This window comes from Tamandua tetradactyla, chromosome 16, assembly GCF_023851605.1.
Source record: "Tamandua tetradactyla isolate mTamTet1 chromosome 16, mTamTet1.pri, whole genome shotgun sequence".
NCBI lineage: Eukaryota > Metazoa > Chordata > Mammalia > Pilosa > Myrmecophagidae > Tamandua > Tamandua tetradactyla.
In genome coordinates this window covers 25,983,640-25,997,534 of record NC_135342.1, presented here as the reverse complement: position 1 = coordinate 25,997,534, position 13,895 = coordinate 25,983,640, and the positions used below count along the sequence as shown (strand labels likewise).

The 13,895-nt window shown below is 43.4% G+C and overlaps 1 protein-coding gene and 1 long non-coding RNA gene across 13 annotated transcripts in view; both read left to right on the top strand.

The window, feature by feature from the left end:
- The window catches only part of SIPA1L3 (signal induced proliferation associated 1 like 3), a 308,825-nt gene that overhangs the window by 81,831 nt on the left and 213,099 nt on the right, over positions 1-13,895 (top strand). The window lies entirely within an intron of this gene.
- Positions 5,493-13,895, top strand: part of LOC143659253 (uncharacterized) — a 30,074-nt gene continuing 21,671 nt past the window's right edge. The window contains exons 1-2 of the long non-coding RNA XR_013163483.1: positions 5,493-11,438; positions 13,378-13,486. This is a non-coding gene — a long non-coding RNA (uncharacterized LOC143659253). The remainder of the gene's footprint in view (positions 11,439-13,377; positions 13,487-13,895) is intronic.

Genomic DNA, 13,895 nt, shown 5'->3' with positions numbered 1-13,895 from the left:
ATAATGCTGCTATAAACATTGGTGTGCAAATGTCCGTTTGTGTCTTTGCCCTTAAGTCCTTTGAGTAGATACCTAGCAATGGTATTGCTGGGTCGTATGGCAATTCTATATTCAGCTTTTTGAGGAACCGCCAAACTGCCTTCCACAGTGGTTGCACCCTTTGACATTCCCACCAACAGTGGATAAGTGTGCCTCTTTCTCCGCATCCTCTCCAGCACTTGTCATTTTCTGTTTTGTTGATAATGGCCATTCTGGTGGGTGTGAGATGATATCTCATTGTGGTTTTGATTTGCATTTCTCTAATGGCCAGGGACATTGAGCATATCTTCATGTGCCTCTTGGCCATCCGTATTTCCTCTTCTGAGAGGTGTCTGTTCAAGTCTTTTTCCCATTTTGTAATTGGGTTGGCTGTCTTTTTGTTGTTGAGATGAACAATCTCTTTATAAATTCTGGATACTAGACCTTTATCTGATATATCATTTCCAAATATTGTCTCCCATTGTGAAGGCTGTCTTTCTACTTTCTTGATGAAGTTCTTTGATGCACAAAAGTGTTTAATTTTGAGGAGTTCCCATTTATTTATTTCCTTCTTCAGTGCTCTTGCTTTAGGTTTAAGGTCCATAAAACCGCCTCCAGTTGTAAGATCCATAAGATATCTCCCAACATTTTCCTCTAACTGTTTTATGGTCTTAGACCTAATGTTTAGATCTTTGATCCATTTTGAGTTAACTTTTGTATAGGGTGTGAGATACGGGTCCTCTTTCATTCTTTTGCATATGGATATCCAGTTCTCTAGGCACCATTTATTGAAGAGACTCTTTTGTCCCAGGTGAGTTGGCTTGACTGCCTTATCAAAGATCAAATGTCCATAGATGAGAGGGTCTATATCTGAGCAGTCTATTCGATTCCATTGGTCGATATATCTATCTTTATGCCAATACCATGCTGTTTTGACCACTGTGGCTTCATAATATGACTTAAAGTCCGGCAGCGTGAGACTTCCAGCTTTGTTTTTTTTCCTCAGGATACTTTTAGCAATTCGGGGCACCCTGCCCTTCCAGATAAATTTGCTTATTGGTTTTTCTATTTCCGAAAAGTAAGTTGTTGGGATTTTGACTGGTATTGCATTGAATCTGTAAATCAATTTAGGTAGGATTGACATCTTAACTATATTTAGTCTTCCAATCCATGAACACGGTATGCCCTTCCATCTATTTAGGTCTTCTGTGATTTCTTTTAACAGTTTTTCGTAGTTTTCTTTGTAAGGTCTTTGGTCTCTTTAGTTAAATTTATTCCTAAGTATTTTATTCTTTTAGTTGCAATTGTAAATGGAATTCATTTCTTGATTTCCCCCTCAGCTTGTTCATTGCTAGTGTATAGAAACACTACAGATTTTTGAATGTTGATCTTGTAACCTGCTACCTTGCTGTACTCATTTATTAGCTCTAGTAGTTTTGTTGTGAATTTTTCTGGGTTTTCAACGTATAGTATCATATCATCTGCAAACAGTGATAGTTTTACTTCTTCCTTTCCAATTTTAATGCCTTGTATTTCTTTCTCTTGTCTAATTGATCTGGCTAGAACCTCCAACACGATGTTGAATAATAGTGGTGATAATGGACACCCTTGTCTTGTTCCTGATCTTAGGGGGAAAGTTTTCAATTTTTCCCCAGTGAGGATGATATTAGCTGTGGGTTTTTCATATATTCCCTTTATCCTTTTAAGGAAGTTCCCTTGTATTCCTATCCTTTGAAGTGTTTTCAACAGGAAAGGATGTTGAATCTTGTCAAATGCCTTCTCTGCATCAATTGAGATGATCATGTGATTTTTCTGCTTTGATTTGTTGATATGGTGTATTACATTAATTGATTTTCTTATGTTGAACCATCCTTGCATACCTGGGATGAATCCTACTTGGTCATGATGTATAGTTCTTTTAATGTGTTGCTGGATTCGATTTGCTAGAATTTTGTTGAGGATTTTTGCATCTATATTCATTAAAGAGATTGGTCTGTAGTTTTCTTTTTTTGTAATATCTTTGCCTGGTTTTGGTATGAGGGTGATGTTGGCTTCATAGAATGAATTAGGTAGCTTTCCCTCCACTTCAGTTTTTTTTAAGAGTTTGAGCAGAGTTGGTACTAATTCTTTCTGAAATGTTTGGTAGAATTCACATGTGAAGCCGTCTGGTCCTGGACTTTTCTTTTTGGGAAGCTTTTGAATGACTGATTCAATTTCTTTACTTGTGATTGGTTTGTTGAGGTTGTCTATTTCTTCTTGAGTCAAAGTTGGTTGTTCATGCCTTTCTAGGAACTTGTCCATTTCATCTACATTGTTGTATTTATTAGCATAAAGTTGTTCATAGTATCCTGTTATTACCTCCTTTATTTCTGTGAGGTCAGTGGTTATGTCTCCTCTTCCATTTCTGATCCTATTTATTTGCGTCCTCTCTCTTCTTCTTTTTGTCGGTCTTGCTAAGGGCCCATCAATCTTGTTGATTTTCTCATAGAACCAACTTCTGGTCTTATTGATTTCCTCTATTGTTTTCATGTTCTCAATTTCATTTATTTCTGCTCTAATCTTTGTTATTTCTTTCCTTTTGTTTGCTTTGGGGTTAGTTTGCTGTTCTTTTTCCAGTTCTTCCAAGTGGACAGTTAATTCCTGAATTTTTGCCCTTTCTTCTTTTTTGATATAGGCATTTAGGGCAATAAATTTCCCTCTTAGCACTGCCTTTGCTGCGTCCCATAGGTTTTGTTATGTTGTGTTTTCATTTTCATTTGCCTCGAGATATTTACTAATTTTTCTTGTAATTTCTTCCTTGACCCACTTGTTGTTTAAGAGTGTGTTGTTGAGCCTCAACGTATTTGTGAATTTTCTGGCACTCCACCTATTATTGATTTCCAACTTCATTCCTTTATGATCCGAGAAAGTGTTGTGTATGATTTCAGTCTTTTTAAATTTGTTGAGACTTGCTTTGTGACCCAGCATGTGGTCTATCTTTGAGAATGATCCATGAGCACTTGAGAAAAAGGTGTATCCTGCTGTTGTGGGGTGTAATGTCCTATAAATGTCTGTTAAGTCTAGCTCATTTATTGTATTATTCAAATTCTCTGTTTCTTTATTGATCCTCTGTCTAGATGTTCTGTCCATTGATGAGAGTGGTGAATTGAAATCTCCCACTATTATGGTATATGTGTCTATTTCCCTTTTCAGTATTTGCAGTGTTTGCCTCACGTATTTTGGGGCATTCTGGCTCTGTGCATAAATGTTTATGATTGTTATGTCTTCTTGTTAAATTGTTCCTTTTATTAGTAGATAGTATCCTTCTTTGTCTCTTTTAACTGTTTTACATTTGAAGTCTAATTTGTTGGATATTGGTATAGCTACTCCTGCTCTTTTCTGGTTATTTGCATGAAATATCTTTTCCCAACCTTTCACTTTCAACCTATGTTTATCTTTGGGTCTAAGATGTGTTTCCTGTAGACAGCATATAGAAGGATCCTGTTTTTAATCCATTCTGCCAGTCTGTGTCTTTTGATTGGGGAATTCAGTCCATTAACATTTAGTGTTATTACTGTTTGCGTAATACTTTCCTCTACCATTTTGCCTTTTGTATTATATATATCATATCTGATTTTCCTTCTTTCTACACTCTTCTCCATACCTCTCTCTTCTGTCTTTTCGTATCTGACTCTAGTGCTCCCTTTAGTATTTCTTGCAGAGCTGGTCTCTTGGTCACAAATTCTCTCAGTGACTTTTTGTCTGAGAATGTTTTAATTTCTCCCTCATTTTTGAAGGACAGTTTTACTGGATATAGAAGTCTTGGTTGGCAGTTTTTCTCTTTTAGTAATTTAAATATATCATCCCACTGTCTTCTTGCTTCCATGGTTTCTGCTGAGAAATCTACACATAGTCTTATTGGGTTTCCCTTGTATGTGATGGATTGTTTTTCTCTTGCTGCTTTCAAGTTCCTCTCTTTCTCTTTGACCTCTGACATTCTAACTAGTAAGTGTCTTGGAGAATGCCTATTTGGATCTATTCTCTTTGGGGTGCGCTGCACTTCTTGGATCTATAATTTTAGGTCTTTCATAAGAGTTGGGAAATTTTCAGTGATAATTTCTTCCATTAGTTTTTCTCCTCCTTTTCCTTTCTCTTTTCTTTCTGGGACACCCACAACACGTATATTTGTACGCTTCATATTATCATTCAATTCCCTGAACCCCTGCTCAAATTTTTCCATTCTTTTCCCTATAGTTTCTGTTTCTTTTTGGATTTCAGATGTTCCATCCTCCAGTTCACTAATTCTAACCTCTGTCTCTTGAAATCTACCATTTTGTAGGTTTCCATTGTTTTTTTTTCATCTCTGCTACTGTATCTTTCATTCCCATAATTTCTGTGATTTGTTTTTTCAGACTTTCCATTTCTTCTTTTTGTTCATCCCATGCCTTCTTCATGTCCCCCCTCAATTTATTGATTTGGTTTTTGGAGAGGTTTTCCATTTCTGTTCGTATATTCAGAATTAGTTGTCTCCGCTCCTGTATCTCATTTGAGCTGTTGGTTTGTTCCTTTGACTGGGCCATATCTTCAGTTTTCCTGGTGTGATTTGTTATTTTTTGCTGGCGTCTGGGCATTTAATCAGATTTTCCTGTGAAGTCTCTGGGCTCTGTTTTTCTTAATCTGCCCAGTATGTGGTGCTGGGTGTGTGGTGCAGACAGAGGAAAGGTTGTAGGTTGATTTTAATCTCTTCAAATTGTGAAGTCCTGGAATCTGAATTCCTTGAGAGAGGGATTCCACCTGAGTTGCGTTTCACCCCTCCCGTGGGGAAGGTTCAGGTGGTAGAGAGCCCTGAAAGCAGCCTGTTTCTGCGTTCGGGGCAGTTGCAACCTGTGTAATCCCAGCGCTGAGCCAGAGGCAACCAAGCCTCCGTAGAAACAGCCGCAGAAGGCTCTGTTTCGCCCCCTTTCCTCTTTTTCGCCCCCTTTCCTCTTTTTCAGTTAGCCCAATAGGCGACTTCCGCCTTGTTCAGTTTCGCCTGAGCTGAGGGCCTATTTTTAGTAGTCAGAAGTTGTTCATTAATGCCACTATTGGTGTTAGGTTGGGCTCAGTCTCTACTACTGTTGGAGACTCTTTCCTTTCCCTCCGGGAAGTCACCTGTGGGGGAGGGGTGCCGGCCACCGCGGCTTGGGGAGCTGCTGATCCAAGGCTCCCATCCAGCCCGGGAAGCCGCGTGTTTGGGAGGGGCTCCGGTTTCCAGCCACCACTGCTTGGGGAACCACTGATCCGAGGCTCCCAGCCGGCCCGGGAAGCCGCGTGTGGAAGGGGCTCCGGTCGCCGGCCGCTGCGGCTTGGGGAACTGCTGATCCGAGGCTCCCAGCCGGCCCGGGAAGCTGCATGTGTGGGAGGGGCGCCGGTCGCCGGCCGCCGTGGCTTGGGGAACTGCTGATCTGAGGCTCCCAGCCAGCCCAGGAAGCCGCGTGTGTGGGAGGGGCGCCGGTTGCCGGCTGCGGCGGATTGGGGAACCGCTGATCCAAGGCTCCCAGACGGCCCGGGAAGCCGCGTGTGTGGGAGCGGCTCCGGTCGCCGGCCGCCGCGGCTTGGGGAACCGCTGATCCAAGGCTCCCAGGCGGCCCAGGAAGCTGTGCGTGGGGGAGGGGCACCGGCCGCCGCAGCTTGGGGAACCGCTGATCCGAAGCTCCCAGCCGGCCCGGGAAGGAGGGAGGGAGGGGCTCCGGCCTCCAGCCACCACGGCCCGGGGAAGCGCGCACCGCTCGGGTCCTCACCACAGCGGAGTCTCTTAGCCAGTCCAGCCATTCCAGACTGGGGTACAATGTGTGTTTGGTCTCTGTCGTGGCTCTGGGAGCTGTTCTGTACTTTTTCTAGTTATTTAGTAGTTGTTCTGGAGGAGGAACTAAGACGCGCGCACCTTACTAAGCCGCCATCTTCTCCGGAACTCTCCATTACATCTTGAATAACAAGGTGATATCTACTTAATGCGTAAGAATAACCTCCAGGATAACCTCTCGTCTCTGTTTGGAATCTCTCAGCCATTGCCACTTTGTCTTATTTCACTTCCCCCTTTTGGTTGAAAAGGTTTTCTCAATCCCTTGATGCTGAGTCTCAGCTCATTCTAGGGTTTTTCTCAGTCCCTTGATGCTGAGTCTCAGCTCATTCCAGGATCTTTGTCCCACGTTGCCAGGAAGGTCCACACCCCTGGGAGTCTTGTCCTACGTAGACAGGGGGAGGGTGGTGAGATTGCTTGTTGTGTTGTTGGAGAGAGAGGCCACATCTGAGCAACAAGAGACTCAGATGGGGGTGACTCTTAGGCCTAAATTTTAAGTAGACTTGACCTATCCTTTGTGGGGTTAAGTTTCATATGAATGAACCCCAAGACTGGGGCTCAGCCTATAGCTTTGGTTGTCCACACTGCTTGTGAGAATATCAGGAATTCACCTTGGGGAAGTTGAATTTCTCCCTGTTCTCACCATTCCGCGAAGGGAACTTTGCAAATACTTTTCCACTCGCTGATCGAATTGCTCTGGAATTCATCGGGGCATCACTCTGGACAAACCAACAAAATCTCATGTCCTACTTGAGATTCCAAGTACTTATGGTACCATGAACTATAACTTTTAAGGAGTAAGAATTTAGAAGTTTGCTTCTTTGAAGGGCAGAATCTCAGGCTCACACATTGAATCCAAATCTTTTTAATGAATCCATTGATGATTTGCTGTCCATTAGTTTGAGAGACTCAGCCTCAGCACTATTGATCTTTCAAGCTGGATGGATAATTCTTTGTTTTAGGGATGGTGTTGGGGTGGCAGAATTGCCCCCAGTTGAGCACCACTGGCCTAGAACCTTCTAAAATCTCACAGTGCCTGGGACTCACTGGGCTAGCTGGTTACGTAGACAAATGTTCAGGCCCTACAACAGAGGTCATATTTTACTTCTGGGTTGGGCCCTGGTGGTGAATGCTTTACAAACTCCTGGTATGTCTCCTTTCCCTGCAGTTTGAGAACCATTGTCCTGGTGCTTTTACTGTCCACTAAATGGTGGGTGGGACTGGACAATCAGGTGGAGAAAAGATAATAAATTGTGCAGGGGTGTTGGTGTCGGGAGAGTAGAAGTCACCATCAGATTCCCCTTTCATAGAGCAGAGAAAGTTATAGGCTTGGAGGCACCTCCTTCTTTGAAAATTATCCCAGGTCCATTTATTTCTCTCCTCTTTTCAGCTCCCATGCTGGTCTTGTCTGCCTTTGTCTCCCTCTAGACTGTGACAAGAGTCTACTCGGTCTCTATTCTTTTGTCTCATTCTCTAGGGTCTGTTCCCCATATGCAGCCATAAGGAACCTGGAAACACTTGAGTTAGGTCCCATCCCTCATTTTCTCCAAGAATTCCCCATGGACCACAAGTCCCCACACAATCTCCCCCTATCTCCACTCTACTCTCATCTCCCACTTGTCCTCATTCTCAATGGCATCCTTACTATTCCTCAAATATGCCAGGCACATTTGTGCCTCAGGGCCTTTATATGGACTGTCCTAGCTTTCTTCCCCCACGCATCCCCATGGCTCCTCCACCATCCTCAGGTCTCTGCTGAGAAGTCACCTTCCTAATGAGGCCTTCTTTACCCTCCCTTTACCTTCGTCCAGATAAAAGAGAGTACCCGAGTTGTTTACTGTCTCCCCCCACCATAAAATACATCCCCCATTAGAGAAAAAAATATGGAACTATTAAACTTTACTATCAGTTTACTAACTCTTTACTAATTCTCTCTACCCCTGATACTGTGGCAAACATTAGGGACATCCAAATCCATAGGCCATGCCCTTGATCTTGAGGCTTACTCTTGTGAAGCTTATGTAGGTAGCGGAGAAGCTTAGCTTACCTGTAGGTATGCCTAAGAGTTACTTCTGAAGGACCTCTTTTGTTGCTCAGATATGGGCTCACTCTTTCTAAGCCCAACTCTGTAAGTGAAATCATTGCCCTCCCCCCTACATGGGACATGACATCCAGGGGTGAAAGTCTCCCTGGCAATGTGGGAGATGACTCCCAGGGATGAGTCCAGCTCTGGCACCATGGGATCAACAATTCCATCCTGACCAAAAGTGGGGAAAGAAGTGTAACTGATAAAGTATCAGGGGTAGAGAGAATTCAAATGGAGTCGAGAGGCTACTCTGTAGATTGCTCAATGCAAGCTTCGGTTAGACCTTGCTACCTATCATAACCTGCCAACCCCCAACCAGAACCATTCCAGCCAATCCTAAAGAACTCCTATGGCAATATATAAGATTCCACAAAGTTTCCGTGCACTAGGGCAACTTTCCACAAACCTACAACCGTCACATGGGTCCGTGGACCAGTTATAAATCCTAAAACCTAGAGGGCCCAGCCTCTCCAGAACATCAGCTAATTCCATCCCCCTACCCCATATTATTGACAGCCCCTCCAACATGAAAAAGTTGGAATGGCCATAGCTCACTTAAAGAGTGGGATAGAAAGATCAAAGGTGATGGCAGAGTTATGTAGAAAGGTAGGGTTTAACCAAACGTATGATTGCTGAATCATTAAATGGATATTTCTTTTAGTCTATCTAGTATCTTAGAGCAGCTAGAAGTAAAAACCTAAAATTCTGTAATTGTAACCCATTCCAAACTCTGAAGTCTGTTCTGGTTGTGCTTTGAAATTTATTGCTTTTTTGTATATATGTTATTTTTCACAAAGAAGGAGGAAAAAAATGTCGATTGTGATGATAAAAAAATATTTAAGCCCTCTAGCCTCCTATATTCTGGAGCAGCTAGAAGGAAAAATCTGAGATGATGGTGTGGTAGCCCATGACTCTGGGTCTGTCCTGTAACTACTTGTTGAAGAGTGCTTTGAAAACTGTTGCTTTTTTCTTTCTTTGCTTTGTAGATATGTTAGGTTATACAATTTTAAAAGTTTATATATATATATATACACACACACATACCCCATGAAAGCAAGAACTTTGTTTTGTTTGCTATCCCCTAAAACAATGCCTGCCACGTAGTAGATGCTGCCTTTTGTTGACTAAATGTGTGAACTCATGTTTACGTGCTTCTTTGTAGTGCCCAGTTTTGTGCATTCTTCCCATTAAACTCTCCTAACTCTGTCTAGCATCCCTTTTTCAAATGAGGAAATGGAAATTCTGCTTGAGAAAGTCCCCTAAATACCCACCCAAGTGGGTGATAGCCCCAGGATCCACACCAGGACTTCTTCCTCAGAACAGGCCTTTCTACTCAGGATGAATTCTTTAACTCGCTACTACATCAGTGCAGTGGTTGTTAGGCATGCTTCAGGTGGGCCTAGATGCTTACTGAGCCAGCCATTAGAGGAGAGAGAATTTGGGGTCCCTTGCTGAACTTGCTGATGCTGCTTGTAAAGATAACCACCTACCCCACCTTTTGTTCGCCTGGTGTTGTCTTTTCACATGAGTGGAACCCATGTGTTTATTTAGGGTTCCATGTAGCAGGGCCAGGAGGCACCTTCTGAGAATTCTGAAGAGGTGTGGTCTCCTATTCCTGCTTCTACCCCTCCCCTTTTCAAGTTGCTGAAATGCTCTAGAAGTTTTGTAAGTCATTTCACACCCATACCTTTGGTCTTTGCAACTACATCAGTAGATTGACTAGAACATCAGATGCTTGAAATTGGAGATGGAGACTTTTCTTTCTTTCTTTTTCTTTCTGGTCTCTCTCTCTCTTTTAGGTCTGGCAGGTGGTAGGGGTTCTTATGAAAGTGATCCAAAGTCCTTCCTTCATTCTTTCATTCATTCACTTTATATCTCTTTAGGGACCTCTTGTGTGTTAGGCTCTGCTTTGGGAACATAAGAGCAAAGCTGGGCATGAGATAGTCAGGAATTTCTCTTCACATAGGACCCTGGTCATTGGGCAAACCTTTATTGAACTCCAGCTTTGCTCTGGGGTCTGGAACACTGGCCTTGCTTTCATGGAGCTTTACATTCTGTTTGGGAGTGGAAGCAAAGAATAAACACGCAAACATCCAAATAAGGCAAATAATTACAAGTAAACCACAGTTACAGCTCTCTTAAGCTGGTCAACAGGAACAAAGAACCCTACTCCACTCTAGGCTGTGTTCTTTGCTGCTAGCTGGCCAGTGGAGTCCTTTGAGGGAGTGTGCTTTTCCTTGACACATGGCTGATGGGTGAGCACAATGTCTTGTGAGCCCAGAAGACATCCCTCCTGCCCACCAAATGAAGAAGGAGGGTATGTGTATTTGAGTCTTTCATAATTGGAATAGCAAACAGCTCTAACCACTGCTATTCTAAGTGTTTTTTAATTCCCACAACAACCCCATAAGGTTGGTAATGTTATTATCCTTCTTTTTCAAATCAGGACCTGAGGCATAGAGGTGGGGAATGTAGTATGTCCAAAGTTCCCCAGCTGGTAAGTGACAAAGCTGGGATTTGAACCCATACCACCTAGCCTTGTAGTTCATCTTCAGCACTCTGCAGCACATAAGACCATTGGGAAGAGCCAAGACTGCTCTCTGGTTGATCTGCTTGGGGGCAGAAGGAGGGCCCAGCCTGTGTGGAAGGGAGCAGACAACCCAATTCCAGACCCTCAGGGAAGAAACCCCTCCCCACACCCCCAGAACAAAGGCTGTGGAGAAAAACCAAAAGGTAGGGCTAAGGAAGAACTGTGCCTCCAGTTGATTCTGTGTCAACCTAAAAAGCCCTAGTTCAGCTCCTGACCCCACGAGCATGGGAGTTCAGTTGGCCTGCTTCATGGTGGGGGGGGATACACCAAGAGCTTAGCGAGAACCATGCAGAGCAGCAGTTACCAGGAGGACTGCAGCTGCTGAGCTGTTTCTGCCCTCTTGCAAAGACTGCTCCACCCTGATTTCTTGGAGCTGGAAACTGATTTTTCTAGGGTCTTGCTTGGCATAGGGTAGGGATTTGGGACCTTTGGAGTTTGGCTGTGAGGTTGAGGAGCTTACAGCTAATGGCTTTGGAGTCACACTACAGAGAACTCTTTCCTGACTCTACCCTGTACTAGCTGTGTGACCTTGGGCAGGTGACTTTACCTCTCTGGGCCTCAAGGTCATCATTTTAAAAATACTTACCTCATTAAGTGTGTGTGTGCAGGTATGTGTGTGTACGTGTGTACGCACGTAGGGGACTAGTTCATTGAAGTCAGTTTAAGTGTTTAGCCCAGAGCGTAGCAGGCTGTGAGTACTCAGTACACAGAGGGATTATGTCATAAGAGCCACGTAATAGTGGTTACTGACGGTCTCTGGAGCCACCACTTCCAGCTGTGTGGTCTTGGGCAGGTGGCGGTTGGCTCTCTGTGACTATTTCCTCTTCCTAACACAAGGATGATGATAGACCCTACCTCATAAGGACTCTGTGAGCCTTCAGTGCGTCAGTCCTGTGAAGCAGTTAGCATAGAACCTGGTATTCATAGTAAGCCTCACAAATATTAACTGACATGAGTTTAATGAGTAATTAAGAATGTGGGCCTGATGTTTCTTGAAGATGATTGTATAATGATATAGCCTTCAGAATATGACTGTGTGATTGTGAAAACCTTGTGTTTAGCCCAGAGCCTATGCTCCTTTTATCTACCTTGTCAATAGATAAGTAGAACACATGGAATAAAAATAAATAATAGGGGGAACAAATGTTAAAATAAACTTAGTTTGAAATGGTAGTGATCAATGAAAGGGAGGGGTAAGGGGTATAGTATGTATAAATTTTTTTTCTGTTTTCATTTTATTTCTTTTTCTGAATAGATGCAAATGTTCTAAGAAATGATCATGATGATGAATATGCAACTATGTGATGGTATTGTGAATTACTGATTATATATGTAGAATGGAATGATCAAAATAGGAATGTTTGCATTTGTTTGGTGTTTTTGGTATTTAAAAAAATAAAATTTAAAAATTAAAAAAAAAAAAAAGAATGTGGGCCTGAGGCCTAGCAACCAGGTGAGGAGAAAGGTTGCCCAGAAGTATGTTATGTATAGATTTGTTTTACTAAACTCCAGTTTAGCTACCCAGCTCCGCTTTGGGCCTGAGAGACAGAGATGTGAGGCTCAGTTAGGAGGGATTCATTTTTTCCTTACTGAGAAGAGGTGGCCTCTCAGAACGGATGATGTGGTCTAAAAAGGGTTCAATGAGGAATCTGGGCAGTGGAGTTGTAATAGAAAATAAAGGAAAGTTCCATTCAACTTTCCTTATGTATTGACTCCACAGTCAGTTGTGCAGGTTGAGAGTGAGCAGTGGAACTCGGCAGACCTGGGTCCCAGGGTTCCCAGCCACAAGACTCTAGGCAGGTCCTCAGACTTGCTCAGGATTGGGGTCAGGCAAATGGCTGGACATAGTACCGGGCACTGAGTTCATGCTTAGTCAGAGTTGACTGTCCTTGTAGGGTAGTGAGGGCATTGGAGGATAGGCTCCAGAGGCAGTTATCTGGGCTAAAAACTCTGACTGTGAGACCTGGAACAAGTCACTTAGCCTCTCTCAGCTTCACTTTCCTTATCTGTGAAACAGGGATGATATTACCCACTTCACATAGGACTGTGTTGAGAAGTACCAGTTAATCTATGTAAAGCCCTAAAAACAGCACCTGGCATGGAGACAGTTCTCCATGCATGTTGGGTATTGGTAAATTGCTGTTATCACTTGCCCATCCCAATGTGGATGGGACAGATACCTTGAATACATTCTGGGAGAACAGAGCCCTCATGGGGGAAATTTCGGGGAGGGCTTAGGCTTAAATTCAAGGTAGTGTGTAAATAAACACTTTAAGCATTTTGATTGTTGTACTTTCATTTTAAGTAGAAAAAAAAATTAAATGGCACATCAAACCCAGTGTTCCAGGGCTACTTCTACTTTGGGTGGGGCTAAAATCAGTTTTAAGTCAAAAAGAAAAGTGCAAAGTGAGTAATAATAGGACCAGTAATCTGAGTCTGAGAATATGACAAAATCTGCCAATATATATAAATAATAACTGGGAGACATGAGATGGGAAAAATGGGGCTGCTGGGCTGGGCTTTGCATGTGTGTTTCAGCTGTGAAGAGGCTGCAGCCCCGTCAGGAAGCTGCTGAGCTGCTGACTCTCTTTGTCCCTCTCCTCTGTGGCTCTTCAATGCAGCCACCCCAGAGTAGAGCAACAGCCCTGGCAGCTTCAAAGCAGCCACCCCAGAGTAGAGCAGTATTTCCTGTCATTAGAGGTGGCGAGCAGCAAGTAAATGAAGCAAGTGTTTGCTAATGGCACCTTCTCTCCCTGCAGTGGCCTGGCCAGGGCAAGAGAAAAGTACAGGGGCAAGGAAGCTGTGGTGTGGCCTTGAGCAGCCCAGTGTCTAATGGTGATAATGATAATAATTGTTAACCAACAGGGAATGAGTGCCAGCATTCTGCCAAGCACTTCCCATGCATGATGGCATTGAATCCTCATAAGAAGTCTGTGAGATTGTCTGTCAGCATTTGGGACACGGTGGGCTGCAGGTAACAAGATGCCTGGTGAATCTCGCTTGAGCAGTGAAGACGATTCATTATCTCATTGCAAACTGTCTGAAAAAGAAAAGCTTCAGGGTTGATGCAGAGGCTCAGTGACACCTGCATCAGTTTTTCTTTCCATTTCACAGCCCCCTCTCCCAAGTGCAGGCTGTTTTTCCTCACAGTGGATGCTGCATGGTCATGAGATGGCTGTCCCAGCCTCATCACATCCTGTATAGCATCCCAAACAGGGAGGGAGGGGACAGGGGAAAAGGCTTTCTTTTCCTACGCCTGTCCTTTTGGAAGGGAGTTTGTTCCCATAAACACCCACACCCCCAGCAGGCTTCCCTGTATGTTTCATTGGCCATAAAGGAACCAGTGGCTGCCCCTAGCTACAGAGGAGGCTGAAAAAGAAAGT